Consider the following 16,770-nt stretch of genomic DNA (forward strand, 5'->3'; position numbering starts at 1 on the left):
CCTTGCTGGTACAGATTAATCTGAAGACCATGAATTTCAATTGAATTATAGCTCAGATTCTTATCATTGTATGCTTAGATTCTTTTTACATTCTCTATCATATGAGTCTCTAAGGAATTCTGCTATTTATGTTTCGAATACCGGGCATAGACTGCAGTGGTATACTACATACAATCACATCAAATGTTTGTGTACTGAGGTCTCAGTTCATACAAGTTTACATGGTTTGAAGTGAAAAAATGAGCTAATCTCCCTCCAGATTAGGTAAATTATGTGCAGAAAAGGGTTAGCAGTGTCTGACCTGCATTAATCATGAAGTGAATACTACACATAGCGCTGAGAACATCATGGGCCGGGAGGATCATAAACAAAACTTCAGTCTTTTTTTGTAACTTATTTGCTTGTAGCAGTTTGTTTGTCTGGTTGTAGATGCGCCTGTACTCTTCATACCTCTTATGCAGATCTCCGCTTTATCCAGTCACTAATATCACAAAGAAGGTCACCAATTCTCCTTACCTTATCTGCCCCATTGGAATTTCATTGCTATGTGATCACAGCGAACGTCCCCCCAAGACCCTTCTTAGAGCACTTGTCCACAGGAAACTCAGTGACTTCTGGTTTATTTCCTAGAATAGTTTGCTGCCTGACTGAAAGATAAGAGTTTACAGGAAAAACATCATGAGATTATATCGTTCATTTTTCTTCTTTCAAGTTTTAATCATTGTTGATTTTTTTTAATCCACTTGCAGTCGTCCTCTATTTCTAATACTTTATGCATTCTCATCAACATTTCTATCCCCCTCTAACATTATCATAGTCTTTGTTAAAACTGTTATAGGAGGCAGCATACAGTTTATGCATCGATAAATACGCCTTAGATTAACATGCATATAGTACCAGAAGGTGCCCTCTCTATAGTCACAAGGAATGGGTGTGGAAGGAGACCACTGCTGATATTGGAGCACTGGTGTAACTATAGGGGATGCAGGGGATGCGGTTGCACCCGGGCCCAGGAGCCTTAGGGGGCCCATAAGGCTTCTTTTTTCCATATAGGCAGCCCAGTACTATGAATAAAGCATTATAGTCACAGGCCCTATTACAGATTTTGCATTGGGGCCCAGGAGCTTCAAGTTACGCCTTTGCGTTAAGGGGTTAAGAGAAGTTTGGGGCCCCAAGATAAACTTTTGCACCCGGGCCCATGAGCCTTTAGCTATGCCCCTGCTTGGAGCATACAGGATGAAGCACCTAGGATATGGTGGATATAAGTAAGTATTCTTCCTGTTAGGTCCTATATGTTGCACATCTGGACAGAATGCTTTATCAGTTAATGTATTACACAAGATTTGTTGCCAAGCTTTCAGTTATGTCTATGGTCAAGAACCTACTAGTTTCCCTTGATCCCATCCATGCAACCACTTCCTTGCATGTCTCTATCTGCATGGAAGAGAGTAAAATGCTGAAACCTACTGTCTGATCCCAAGACAATGGGCTTCTGCAGGGACTACATTTTTACTTGTATAATACAATTCTCACTAATAAATATAAGCTCTAACTTTTTCTTACCCCAAGTATATTAGTAAATGTTAGTTTCTTCACTCAGTCTATGACAACAGGAAATGCAGCAATTACAGTTCCTTAAAGCGTTACCTCTTTGGCCTAAACACCTGCATCAGCCAAGAGACACACTTAGAATGGTGTTCTTCCCTCCTGAAGGTATAGGTGATAACTACGCAGGGCTGTTATTTCCTTTTGTCACTTTTGAAAATTAACAATTACAAGAAATAAGAATCAGAGCTAAGTAATGAATGCAACAAAAGGAAGGCCATCCAGCACTAGGAGGGTCCGGAGTCACACCAAATGCTTTATTGCAACAAGTATAAAACATTCATAAAAGTCAAGCCATTTATTTTGGCTACGCATTTCTGACAGAGTCCTTAATTAGAGCTTATAGCTGACATAGAATGGCCTCACACACAGGTTTTTGGGACCATTTTTGTGGCAGTGTTTGGAGCCAAAGTCAGAGGTGGATGTAGCGAAAGGAAAAGTATAAGTCCTTGCTTTATATTACCCATTTTCCCATTCGTTTTAAATTCACCTCTGGCTTCTTTGCTCAAAATACTGTCACAAAAACCTGTATGAGAAACAAAATATATATATTTTGTTTCGCACACAGGTTTTTGTGCCACTTTTCTGATATGTTTTCTTTTTTACAATATGTGTATGCATATAACTGCCACAAAAACCTATGTGCAAAAAAACCCAGCTCTCTCACCAACATGGCCGTCGTCAAAGCTAAACTTGGATTTGTCGCGGAAGACAACCTGGTTCCACTCCATAGCAGTCCATTTTCATCGTTCACGACACCATTGCAAATGGAGGCAACGGTGGACAGATGTCAAAGGCAGTACACATACGTGAGACCAAATATCCTTCAGTCAACCAACTGAAACTGGTTCCAAGAAACACAGGGGCCTGTAACTATGGTGCCACTTGTCTCTAGATGGTGGACAATGAAACAGTTGGAGCTGCCCATGCTTGTCGGACGATCAGACAATCCTCTGTACTAGTGGGCTGTGGAAGGTGTCCTGAGCCCGCTCACCTTGTATGCGTGCCCTCATGTATCCACTGGCCCCAACACCTCCTAACAGTCTGGTCAGAATAGATTCTATTGTAGAGGCGTCTAGTGGTCAGAAAACTCTCCACAAGTGAAAGAAGAGGTCACTACACACAAGGAGCCTCTAAGAGCCTTTTTATAGGCCAAGGGCGAAACGATTTTTAAGGCCTCAGGTGACAAGACCGATCATCTAATCATGACACATCTCTAATCATGTACATATCTGCCTGAGATGGAACTGCTTGCCGAGTTTTGCAGCAAAACGACAACTACATCCAGGTGCTTGATTTTTTTTTCTTGACAAAGAGTGTAAATACTGTGTGTGTATATATATATATATATATATATAGATATAGATATATACCTTAAAAAAAACATGAGAACTTACAGGAAGACCTTTCATTGGCTTTACATTTGGAGTGCGTAAATGATGCAACAGAAACTATCACTTTTTCATTACAGTAAGCAACCTTTATTATCATTATTATTCAACGTCGCTCATTATTATGTTAAAATGATTTCATCTGCAAATGATCATCACTGTACATTACTGAACAAGTTTCTGTGTTCGAGTTGTGAAGTTGCCAAGACAACTTAGAATAGTCACATAAAACACACATAAGTAGGACATTCCACCAGTATTACAGATACATTGAATAAGATCAGTGTAATTTAAATATGAGATCCATAGATTAATATCAAGGTGTTAAAGGGGTTTCCTAAGACCCATTAGTGGTGTTTATTGAACTATTAGGACACGTTCACAATTGCTGCAGAATTTTCCATAATGAATTCCTCCTCAAAGAAACGCGCCATAATATGCTGCTTTCCAACACGGTTTTGGTACAGATCTGTTTTGTCAGAGCAGGTCCTATCTTTTCTCGCTCTAAGTATTAAAATGTGAGAATCTCTATAGTCAAAATGAAACCATTGAAATCAACGGTTTCGTTTCATCATGTTTTGCGGCCGTGATTTTTACGGCCACAAAACATAACAAAAACGTGGCCATGTGTTTAAGCCCTTAGAAATATGCTTTACAACACAAATCATGGGCCATTCACACAATGGACAGAAGGGGACCCATTGACTACAATGGGAGGCTGTTCTAGGCATATCCTGTAACCTGTGCTAGTATGAAATAATATGCATGCATTATACTGCATAGTAGGGTTTATATATTAGATGTATTTAATGTTGATTGTTTCCTCATATAGAAAAGTAAAACATGAAAATTTTATAAAAATTGGGCTTAAAGGGGTACTCTACTAAGAAAAAAATTACATGTGCTCAGCCTCATGTGAAAACATAAAAAAGTCATATTCATCTCACCCAATCCCCTGCAGCTTCCGTTCCATCAATGCCCGGACTTCTGCTGCACTCTTATTCCAACTCGAGCAATGACATCCTGTCATAGGGTCATGTGACTGCTGCAGCCAATTACTGGCTAATTCTGAAGAGAGCAGCCTGGGACCGGGTATCATCAGAACGGCAGGAGAATCAGGTGAGGTGAATATGTTTTGTTTTTATACAGTGCTGAGCACACTTCAATTTAGTTTTTCTCACAAGACACCCTCTTTAATTTAATTTAATCGGAGGGAGAGATCGCTGTATTGACCCCTGATATATATATATTAGGGGTATATATATATATATATATATATAGTTATTAGGTCGCCCCTCAGCCATCTTTTTTTAAGCTAAATAACCCCAATTTTGATAACCTCTCTGGGTATTGTAGTCCACCCATTCTGTTTATTACTTTAGTTGCCTATCTTTGTAAATGCTCAAGCTCTGATAAGTCCTTCTTGAGTACCGATGCCCAAAACTGCACATGCGAATCACGGTAAATTGCGATTTTGCGCGATCGCGATTTTAACATTACAAGTCCCATAGACCCCAGGAGAAAAAATGCTACGAATTTCGCAGGGAAAAAAAAAACGCCAGTGGGTAGGCACCCTAAGTGTTAAATTCTAGGAAAGTGGGCATGACTTGTTGGGAGGGCAACATGACCTCCCCGAACTGACAGGCATGTATAATTTCTGAGAAGGCGCATGGAGCTGCCGGGATGCAGCTAATACATGGGGGAGGTGTGAACCTCTTCATGCATCCAGCTGTTCTCCGCTCGGAGCAACTGGCTGTTATACAGCCGAGTGCTCCAAGTGGAGGATGCAGAAGACAAGCGGGGCAGCGTGTCTTCTGCATACAGCTGTTCTCTGCTCGGAGCACCTGGCTGTATAACAGCTGTCGAGAGCGCCCAGCTGTATAACAGCCAGGCGCTCCAAGCGGGGCAGCTGTCCAGAGTGCTCAGCTGTATAACAGCTGGGTGCTCCGAGTGAGGAATGAAGAACACAGCTGGACAGCTGTGTTGTTCATACCCCGCCTGTGTTCAGGGAGCTGGATACAGCTGAAACAATAGTATCAGCTGTATCCCACTGTAAATCCCTGATAAGGCCAATCATTTTCTTTCAGCATGCTGAGAGATCAGCGACCAGTGACAGATTAACGAAAACTGCATTATGTCAGTGCAGTTAGACGCAACGATTAGATGGCTTTGAGCAATTTTGAGCGAAAATCGTTGTCTAAATCAGCTAAAAGTCTATGCAGAGTAATATCAGTTATGCAAACATTTCACTGTACAATAAACTGAAGAGTGTCCGCCTTCCCTTATACTCACCCCTTTTATTGAGTACAATTTCCACACATATTAAAAAAAAACCTTTATTTGACTCTTCAATACAGAATGTCTAATATGTAGGGTTCAGCAAAAAAATGAAAAGAATTGGCAAATAAAGTTGAAATGATGTATTGCTTTCAGCCAGAATAACTCATTGTGGTGTGTTCTACTAAAAGAGCATCAAAGCAAAATGTGTCAGATTTCACAGGTTGTAAGTACTAGTTAGATTATTTGAGAGAAATTACTGCAGACAAATATGTTATTGCTGTACTATTTCTGACTTATCTGTGAATCTCTTCCTGTTGTGGCTTCATTAAAAAACAAATGTAACTTTCTATAAGAATAGATATGTATGCAGACCAATCTCACAAACTGTTTTTTGTACTGTTTGTCTGTGTAAAAGTTGCTTTCCAGGACTCAACTATTGATAACCAATCCTCAGGGTAAGTTATCAAAAATTCATTCGCGGGGTCCACCACCTAGAATTAGATATTAGAAAAAACTTTCTGACAGTGAGGGTGATGAATGAATGGAACAGGTTGCCACTGAAGGTGGTGAGTTCTCCTTCCATGGAAGTGTTCAAAAAGAGGCTGGACAGACATCTGTCTGGGATGATTTAGTGAATCCTGCACTGAGCAGGGGGTTGGACCCGATGACCCTGGAGGTCCCTTCCAACTCTACCATTCAATGATTCTATGATTCCCTGCCGATGACGTGATTGAAGAGGCCTTGGCACTTAGGTGAGTGCTGTGGACTCTTCTTAGTCAAGTGACATCATATTCATTGGTCACATGGCCTGCAAGCAGCTTCAAGTGAATGGGATTAAACTACTACTATATCAGGCACAGCCACTATACAATGTACAGCACTAGTATGGACTGAAGTGGCTGTAGTGCTTACTTGAGCTTTATTGTCACTTCAATCAGCTGATTGATGAAGATCCTGTGCGATGGACCCCCCACAGATCAACTGCTGATGATCTATCCTGAGCCAAATGGTGGCTTAGCGGTTAGCACTATTGCCTTGCAGCATTAGGGTCCTGGGTTCAAATCTGACCAAGGGCAACATCTGCATTGAGGTTGTATGCAGGTTTCCTCCCAAAATCCTACTAATAGGTACTGTATGTGTAGGTCTCAATGCAAGTGATGACAATTTTGTGGAAAGCAATGTAAAATAAATAAAATTAAGCGTGTAGCCCTAGAAAAACCCCATTAAAGGGTTCCGCAAAATATGGATTATCTAAGTAAGCACTAGTTGTGTGTTTACAACCTATATAACTATCTGATGATTGTGGTATGATTTACATACAGCAATTATTGATAGGTGAGATTGAAATAAATTAGTCTGAATGATTTCAAGAGCCAGTGCAGCCTGAGTGAGTATAAGTTCCACTGCTTTATATGTGTAAATCAGGTTTTTATGTTAAACATATTTTTTAACCCCTTAAGGACCAAGCTGTTTTGTACCTTAAGGACCAGACACTTTTTAGGGATCTTACCCATGTGGCGGTTTTACTGCTCTTTTTTTTCCTTTAGCTACCAAAATTATTTTTGCTATGTTTTTTTTTCCGTGACATATAGGACTATTTTTTTTATATCTTTTTCACTCACTTTTTTCCCCGTTTTTTAGTTTTATTGGCGGTAAAAAGCTAAAAAAATCGTTTTTTTAACATTTATAATTTTTTTTTAAATATTTTTATATTTACACTAAAATAAAGTATGGGAATAGGTTCCTTTATTTTTTTGGGGCATTTTGATATATAGTATGTATGGTTTTGGTTTACAGGGCGCATACGGCGACGGTTTTTGTTGGTGTCTGCTTTGTGTTATTCTCTTTCTTATGTATGCATTGTTGTTTTATTCTGTTGTTTTGTTTTACTTATGTATGTAATTGTGTTTTTTACCATGTATGTCCACCATGACGTCATATAAGACCTCTGGGGGACATTCACATTTTTTTTTCCCTTTATGTAACACTTTCCCACTGTAGCATAGGAGCCCTAGTTACAGGGGAAAGCAACCCCTGTGGTGACATTAGTCACCTGCAGAGCTGCCAGGGTCTAGTCTGACCCTCCAGCTCTGCAGTACCAGGGAATCCCGGGAGGTCACATGACCCCCCGAGGCTCCCCTAGTGAAAGTACTTCTTACTTTCACTTTCCACATACAGTGCTCATTGAGCACTGTATATCGGGGAAGCAGAAGGCAGGAAGGGTTAAAAACCCCTCCTGCCTTCTTCTCCGGGTTATCAGCTGTCACTAACAGCTGATAACCTGTTTCTGCTTCTGACTGATTGCAGAGTCAGGAGACTTAGAGCACCGCTGTAATTTTACTATCGGCGGTGCTCTAAGCCCAGGACCAGCCGCCGTATATATACAGTGGCTGGTCCTAAATGGGTTAAAGAAATGATGATTTTTTAAATAATTTTCAGTGTCTATATTAAAAAAAAAATCTTAAAATCCAGCAGTTCTGAATTCTTATCTGACCGCTAAGCCTATTAACAGGTTGATACTTCCTGTCCTGTTCTGAGACAGATTGTCAGCAGTCATCTCACTATCATCACAGGTAACAATACAATGAAAGATAACACATATGTAAATAATACAGGATCTACTAATTGCAATAGGTGATGTTGCAGCACCTCCAACCCTCTCTGTATAAAGACCTCTGCATCACAACCATCCAAAGCATTGGATTTCAATGTATTCATTCAGATGAACAATTTTTGGGCATGTAAAAAATTTGTGCTGGAAAAGTAGGACCTACGTAACTGTTTTTGTCGCCAATTTTATACGCCGTGTGAAAAGATAAGTCTTGTCCTATCTTTTGTCAAGATACGCAGGAAGCTCCCATAGACTTCAATGGAAACTAGAAAAAAAGGAGGGGGGCGGAGGGAGTTACCTGGCATACAACTCTGGAAAAAGAATATATCTTGCCCGATTTATGCATTATTGGTCATTCTGAGCATTTTATAGTAATCAATAGTTTTCATTGCTTCTGCGTATTTTTTTTTTGCTGTGGCCTGTGTAAATGGCTGAAAATTCGCATGTAAAGATTGCGACTCAATTGCAGCAATTCTTCATTCATGCAATTATACACGCATACCTATAATTTCGGCCGCCTCTTCTGTACTGCAGATGGTTCACACGGCTCCTCTTGGACATGCACAGTACAGTTTTCTTTTTAAACTCCTGCTTTTCCCATGTCATCGAGGTAATAAACTCCAAGTATATTCTAACATCCACTGAATAGCATCCTACAAAAAGCTGATAAAATTTTTAAAAAAGTCAATTCAGTAAAAGCAAATAAGAACCCTATTAAAAAGCAATCACAGAAATGAGCTGAATAGCAAAGCATTATTTAATCCTTGAGGAGTCAATGCTTTCAAAAGATCAATCCATTTACTTTCTAATTGTGCCAATGTCTTACCTATATTCCCTCCGCAAGTACCCTGATGAAGTTCATCAATACCTGTAAATCTCAATAGGCTGGCATCACGCTGATGATGTAATTTGAAGTGTTTAGGGACACTTTTAAGTGAGAAAATGCCATTTAGCTTTCTCCACATCCCTCATATGTTCATGGCACTTCTAGTCATGCCTATGTAGATCTTCTTGCATAGTCAGTATGCATAATAAATGATTACTTCTGTTCCACGTGACATTTACTGAGTTATCTACTAAGATCATCACTGTTAAAAAATTCAAAACCCCTATCAATGTTTAAACATGCACTACAGTTCCTTTAAGGAAAACAGGCTCATCTTGGACCTTTGGTATCACATAAATAAATTGAAGGGGTCACGTAATGACTGTGAACCAAAATATTATAAAGATTTTCTGATCTTCTAGCTGTTATCTCGGAACACATTGCTTCATTTCGTATCGTAATGTATTACACAGGCAATAATTAAACAAATCGGCTTATTACTCACATCAGAGTGAGCGGTTTGAATATTGGGACACAGTAAATACAAATAAAGTAATAATACAACTCAATCATAGTCCCCTGCCATGCAAAAATACATAATCAATATCTTTTTTCCAATTGTGCACCCTATCTAAACCTTCTACTAGATTAGAGATAAAAATCTCACATATCCAAGCCCCCGAAAATAAATTGGCATATGAGGGTGCACAAGCAGTCCCCATTGCTGTCCCTTTGAAAAAAAAAACCTATCCGAAAAAACTAAAATTGTTCCTCAAGACAAAATCTAATCACACCAGCAGGAAATTGCAAAAAGGACAATTTAAATTACTGGTAGTTAGAAACATTGAAACTGTCTTAATCTCATCTTCATGACGGATAGAGGTATAGATAGAAGGATTTACCGGAACTTCCGCCGTAATCACAATCATCAACACTCAGGTCATTTAATCTGTTAAAAGCCACGGTAGTATTCTTGATGACACCAACGGTTTGTAATAAAAAACAATGAAGTGATAGGCAATCTCACAGAAACTTTCATTACCTGCTACAATCGGTCTTCCAGGAGTGTAACTAAATTCTTATGAATCTTGGCAATAGATAAAAAGTGGACATACGTGGATGCAGAGGCGTAACTAGAAGCTTCTGGGCCCCATGGCAAAATCTGTAACAGGGCCCCCAACTATAATGTTTTATTCATAGTACTACACTTGCTATATGGAGAAGAGAGGTCTTATGGGCCCCCTAAGGCTCCTGGGCCCGGGTGCAACCGCATCCCCTGCATCCTCTATAGTTACGCCCATGCGTGGATGGTCTCCATTCATGGCTTCTAAGGATTTCTTGGAAATTTTTTACCTGGTTGAATTGATAGAGGAACTCTCCTCAGATACATCATCTTCTAACATTCATGATAATGACGAGTTAGATGCTGATCTCAATCCAAGGCTTTTATTGGACATCTCCCGTTGCCATTTAAACACCTTATTTGACTCATATCAGTAACATTATCCTGAAACTTCAGCAGGATAATGTCTCTTTATCTTAGTTCCACTAATTTCCTTCTCCGAAGTTTCAAATTATTATCTTGATCCCTTTTCCATCACTCCTATAAATCACTATGCATTTTCTTCCCCAAGTCCCTATACTTCAAATTAATCTCTTTTTCTATGTCCTCTAATTCAATAATAATTTGCATAAATTGTAAAGGACATTTTGGATACAATTTCTTCCCATTTCCTAATGAAATCTGCATTATCCATCCCAAAACTCAGATGTATCTTTACTCTAAGTCTACGGGGTATGATATTTCTATTCAAATAGTTTTCCAAAAGACACCTTATTCCAGCAAATCTTCATTTTCCTATATAATAAATCCTTGTAACTCTTCATCAATTCCTTATTATTCTGTGAATTGCCATTAAAATACACAGTGGATCCCTGTTTAAACAATTCATGAACTCATGACTGCCAGATTTGCTCTCTGGCCTTTAAATCCATTATGTGAGCAGGGTCTCCAACTGTGAAACCCAGAAATACAGGCAATAGATGTATAGGCAATACAATAAAAAATATATACAATCAAAACAGATTAGAAAAATGAAAATGTTTCACTATCTGGTTTTAATTAGTAAATTCCCTTTAATGTACCCGCAGCATTTTTTCAAAAAATTCTGCCTTTTTTATGGCTTTTTTTTCAGGATTTTTTTTGGCAGAGACGCTATGGCTGATGTTTTATTAAAGTCTATCAGACTTTTACTCAAAACGTAGTAATATCTGGGAATAACATTTTGATCTATTGGTTTTCCCACAGGCTTCTCTATAGGATTTGAAAGAAGGAAAAATGCATGTTACAAATGTAATAACAAGTAGAAAAAATACCACCAATGACATTTATAGACACACAAAGACAAATGCTTCACATTTACGGCGCTTTTACAAGCAGAACAAAATAATGCCTGAAAAAAGCCTGTGTGAAGGAGGCCTAAAACAAATGTTTTTTATAAACAAACTAGCTTACCCGTCGCGCGTTGCTGCGAAGACAGACAGACATACATTTATTTGTTTTTATATATCTAGATAACAACCAATCACAGCGCAGCTTTCATGTTACCTCAGTGGTATAATATATAACAACCAATCACAGCGCAGCTTTCATGTTACCTTAGCAGTATAAAATATAACAACCAATCACAGCGCAGCTTTCATGTTACCTCAGCAGTAAGAGAAATAACAACCAATCACAGCGCAACTTTTATTCTGCCTCAGCAATATAAAAAATAGCAACCAATCACAGCGCAGCTTTCATGTTACCTCTGCGGTATTATATATAGCAACCAATCACAGCGCAGCTTTCATGTTACCTCAGTGGTATAATATATAACAACGAATCGCAGCACAGCTTTCATGCAACCTCAGTAGTATACGAAGTAGCCACCAATCACAGCACAGCTTTCATGTTACCTCAGCAGTATAAGAAATAGCAACCAATCACAGCACAGCTTTCATTTTACCTCAGCAGTATAAGAAATAGCAACCAATCACAGCACAGCTTTCATTTTACCTCAGCAGTATAAGAAATAGCAACCAATCACAGCACAGCTTTCATTTTACCTCAGCAGTATAAGAAATAGCAACCAATCACAGCACAGCTTTCATGTTACCTCAGCATTCTCAATATCCAGCAATTGTCTTGCGAAACGTTCGGCGGATGCATCATTTTCTGGTTGAACACGCCTCCCGTTGCTCGTAATGTCTTTTGCTTTCGTGCTTGAGATGGAAATCAAACGATCTTTGTCTGGGGGGCATAACTGTCGACAATGCTCGTAGGATAGTTGTACTATGCCAGTAACCTTCCCAGGAGTGTACTCAACAACTTCCCAAAGTCTCATGGCAATTGGATGAATGGTGTAGTAATGCATAAAGGACAGACGGACAGACATACATTCATTTATATATATCAGGAAGTGAGAGAATTAGATTCCGTACGTAAAATTTGGACGCTAATTGTTTTGCGCTTAGAATTGAATAATCGAGTTGGGACCCATTAGCTTTTCCTATTTATGATATATTCAATGCCCGTGCCAAATTTAATGTTTCTATATGAGAAAATTACATTCCGTACGTAAAATTTGGACGCTAATTCTTTTGCGCATAGAATTGAATAATCGATTAGCTTTTCCTATTTATGACATATTCAATGCCCGTGCCAAATTTAATGTTTCTATGTGAGAAAATTACATTCCGTACGTAAAATTTGGACGCTAATTCTTTGCTGCTTAGAATTGAATAATCGAGTTGGGACCCATTAGCGTTTCCTATTTATGACATAATCAATGCTCGTGCCAAATTTCAAGTTTCTATGACATTGGGAAGCGAGAAAATTAGATTCCGTACGTAAAATGTGGACGCTAATTCTTTGGTGCTTAGAATTGAATAATCGAGTTGGGACCCATTAACTTTTCCTATTTATGACATAATCAATGCCTGTGCCAAATTTCAAGTTTCTATGACATTGGGAAGCGAGAAAATTAGATTCCGTACGTAAAATTTGGACGCTAATTCTTTGGCGCTTAGAATTGAATAATCGAGTTGGGACCCATTAACTTTTCCTATTTATGACATAATCAATGCCTGTGCCAAATTTCAAGTTTCTATGACATTGGGAAGCGAGAAAATTAGATTCCGTACGTAAAATTTGGACGCTAATTCTTTGGCGCTTAGAATTGAATAATCGAGTTGGGACCCATTAACTTTTCCTATTTATGACATAATCAATGCTTGTGCCAAATTTCAAGTTTCTATGACATTGGGAAGCGAGAAAATTAGATTCCGTACGTAAAATTTGGACGCTAATTCTTTTGCGCTTGGAACTGAATAATCGAGTTGGGACCCATTACCTTTTTCTATTTATGACATAATCAATGCTCCTGCCAAATTTCATGTTTCTACAACATCGGGAAGTGAGAGAATTAGTGGCAATGATGGAAATCGAACGATCTATGTGGGGGGGGGGTCGTAACTGTTGACGACGCACGCACGCGCGCCATTTATCGTAGCATAAATGTACTATGCCTATAATCTTTCCAGGAGTGTACTCAACAACTTCCCAAAGTTTCATGGCGATCGGATGAATGGTGTAGTAGCGCATAAAGGACAAACACACACACACACACACACAGACAGACAGACACACAGACACGCATACATTCAATTTTATATATATAGATCTTATTTCAGCAGGTGCAACAGAAATTCTTGCAAGAGTCAGTGTAAATGTGTATAGCAAGGCATCTGTAAATGAAATTCATCCAAGTCACTGAAGAAAAACATTAACGGCTAGTTAACGGCTGGTGCAGACTCAGTGAAAGTATATATGCAGTATATTCTATGCTTAGTTTACTTGAAACCCATAGTAACATAGTGACATAGTATGTTAGGCTGAAGAGAGACAATGTCCATCTAGTTCAGCCTGTTTCCACCCCCCATTATTGATCCAGAGGAAGGCAAAAAACTACAATGAGACAGAAGCCAATTAAGCCCATTGGAGAGAAATGTCCTTCCTGACTCCATAATAGCAGTCAGAATAATCCCTGGATCAATGTTCTGAAAGCTCCTATCTGACTCCAAGACCTGGGTCAACAACCCCGCTGGTTATTTAATGTCTATTTCCTGTAATATCATAGCGCTGTACAAAGGCATCTAGTCCCCTCTTAAACTCCTCTATCGAGTTTGCCATCACCACGTCCTCAGGCAGAGAATTACACAGTCTCACTGTTCTTACAGTAAAGAACCCCCTTCTATGTTGGTGATGAAACCTGCTTTTTTCTAGACGTAGCGGATGCCCTCTTGTTACCGTCGCAGTCCTGGGTATAAACAGATCATGGGAGAGATCCTTGTATTGTCCCCTAATGATGAATTAAAGGGGTTGCCTAACGAAATTAATAAAAAGTGTCTGATAAGTGGGAGTCTGACTGCTGGGACCCCCACTGATCATAAAAATGGGGGTTCCAAGTGTTCTAGAATGAATGGAGCACTGTTCACTGAGCACTTGTACTTGACTATCTCCGGCACTCCTATAAAATTAATGCAGTGGTAGTGGTCATACGTGATCACCACTCAGTTTATTCCAAGACACTAAGGGTCCCCTTTCTCCTGATCAGTAGGGTCTCACTGATGAGATATTTATTGATAAGGAATAGAGATGAGCGAGCACCAAAATGCTCGGGTGCTCGTTACTCGGGACGAAAATTTTGCGATGCTCGAGGGTTCGTTTCGAATAACGAACCCCATTGAAGTCAATGGGTGACCCGAGCATTTTTGTATTTCGCCGATGCTCGCTAAGGTTTCCATTTGTGAAAATCTGGGCAATTCAAGAAAGTGATGGGAACGACACAGCAACGGATAGGGCAGGCGAGGAGCTACATGTTGGGCTGCATCTCAAGTTCCCAGGTCCCACTATTAAGCCACAATAGCGGCAAGAGTGCCCCCCCCCCTCCCAACAATTTTTACTTCTGAAAAGCCCTCATTAGCAATGCATACCTTAGCTAAGCACCACACTACCTCCAACAAAGCACAATCACTGCCTGCATGACACTCCACTGCCACTTCTCCTGGGTTACATGCTGCCCAACCCCCCCCCCCCTGCACGACCCAGTGTCCACAGCACACACCAAAGTGTCCTTGCGCAGCCTTCAGCTGCCCTCATGCCACACCACCCTCATGTCTATTTATAAGTGCGTCTGCCATGAGGAGGAACCGCAGGCACAAACTGCAGAGGGTTGGCACTGCTAGGCAGCGACCCTCTTTAAAAGGGGCAGGACGATAGCCCACAATGCTGTACAGAAGCAATGAGAAATATAATCCTGTGCCACCGCCAACACGAGCTGCACACGTGGGCATAGCAATGGGGAACCTATGTGCCACACACTATTCATTCTGTCAAGGTGTCTGCATGCCCCAGTCAGACTGCGTTTTTTTATAAATAGTCACAGGCAGGTACAACTCCGCAATGGGAATTCCGTGTGCACCCACAGCATGGGTGGCTCCCTGGAACCCACCCGCTGTACTTAAATGTATCCCATTGCAGTGCCCTGGACAGCAGAGCTAACGTCAGATTAAATGCAGGTGGGCTTCGGCCCAAACTGCATGCCCCAGTCAGGCTCAAGTTTTTTATAAGTATACACAGGCACGTACATCTCCCTAATGGGAAGTCCATGTGGACCGACAGCATGGGTGGGTCCCAGGAAGCCACTGGCGGTACATAAATATATCCCATTGCAGTGCCCAGCACAGCTGATGTAACGTCAGCTTTAATGCAGGTGGGTAAAAAATTAATTGGATTACACTGTAGGCGAGGGCCCCAAAAAATTGGTGTACCAACAGTACTAATGTACCTCAGAAAAATTGCCCATGCCCAACCAAGAGGGCAGGTGAAACCCATTAATCGCTTTGGTTAATGTGGCTTAATTGGTAACTAGGCCTGGAGGCAGCCCAGTTAAAATAAAAATTGGTTCAGGTGCAAGTTTCAACGCTTTAATGAGCATTGAAACGTATAAAAATTGTTTACAAAAATTATATGACTGAGCCTTGTGGGCCTAAGAAAAATTGCCCGTTCGGCGTGATTACGTGAGGTTTCAGGAGGAGGAGCAGGAGGAGGAGGATAAATAGAATACACAGATTGATGAAGCAAAAAGGTCCCCGTTTTTGATGGTGATAGAGAACGATGCTTCCATCCGCGGGTGCAGCCTACGTATTGCTTAGGTATCGCTGCTGTCCGCTGGTGGAGAAGAGAAGTCTGGGGAAATCCAGGCTTTGTTCATCTTGATGAGTGTAAGCCTGTCGGCACTGTCGGTTGACAGGCGGGTACGCTTATCCGTGATGATTCCCCCAGCCGCACTAAACACCCTCTCTGACAAGACGCTAGCCGCAGGACAAGCAAGCACCTCCAGGGCATACAGCGCGAGTTCAGGCCACATGTCCAGCTTCGACACCCAGTAGTTTTAGGGGGCAGAGGCGTCACCGAGGACGGTCGTGCGATCGGCTACGTACTCCCTCACCATCTTTTTACAGTGCTCCCGCCAACTCAGCCTTGACTGGGGAGCGGTGACACAGTCTTGCTGGGGAGCCATAAAGCTGGCAAAGGCCTTGGAGAATGTTCCCCTGCCTGCGCTGTACATGCTGCCTGATCTCTGCGCCTCCCCTGCTACCTGGCTTTCGGAACTGCACCTTCTGCCACTAGCGCTGTCGGATGGGAATGTTACCATCAGTTTATCCGCCAGGGTCCTGTGGTATAGCATCATTCTTGAACCCCTTTCCTCTTCAGGTATGAGAGTGGAAAGGTTCTCCTTATACCGTGGGTCGAGCAGTGTGTACACCCAGTAATCCATAGTGGCCAGAATGCGTGTAACGCGAGGGTCTCGAGAAAGGCATCCTAACATGAAGTCAGCCATGTGTGCCAGGGTACCTGTACGCAACACATGGCTGTCCTCACTAGGAAGATCACTTTCAGGATCCTCCTCCTCCTCCTCCTCCTCAGGCCATACTCGCTGAAAGGATGACAG

Source organism: Eleutherodactylus coqui, chromosome 9 (genome assembly GCF_035609145.1).
Source record: "Eleutherodactylus coqui strain aEleCoq1 chromosome 9, aEleCoq1.hap1, whole genome shotgun sequence".
In the NCBI taxonomy this organism is placed as follows: domain Eukaryota; kingdom Metazoa; phylum Chordata; class Amphibia; order Anura; family Eleutherodactylidae; genus Eleutherodactylus; species Eleutherodactylus coqui.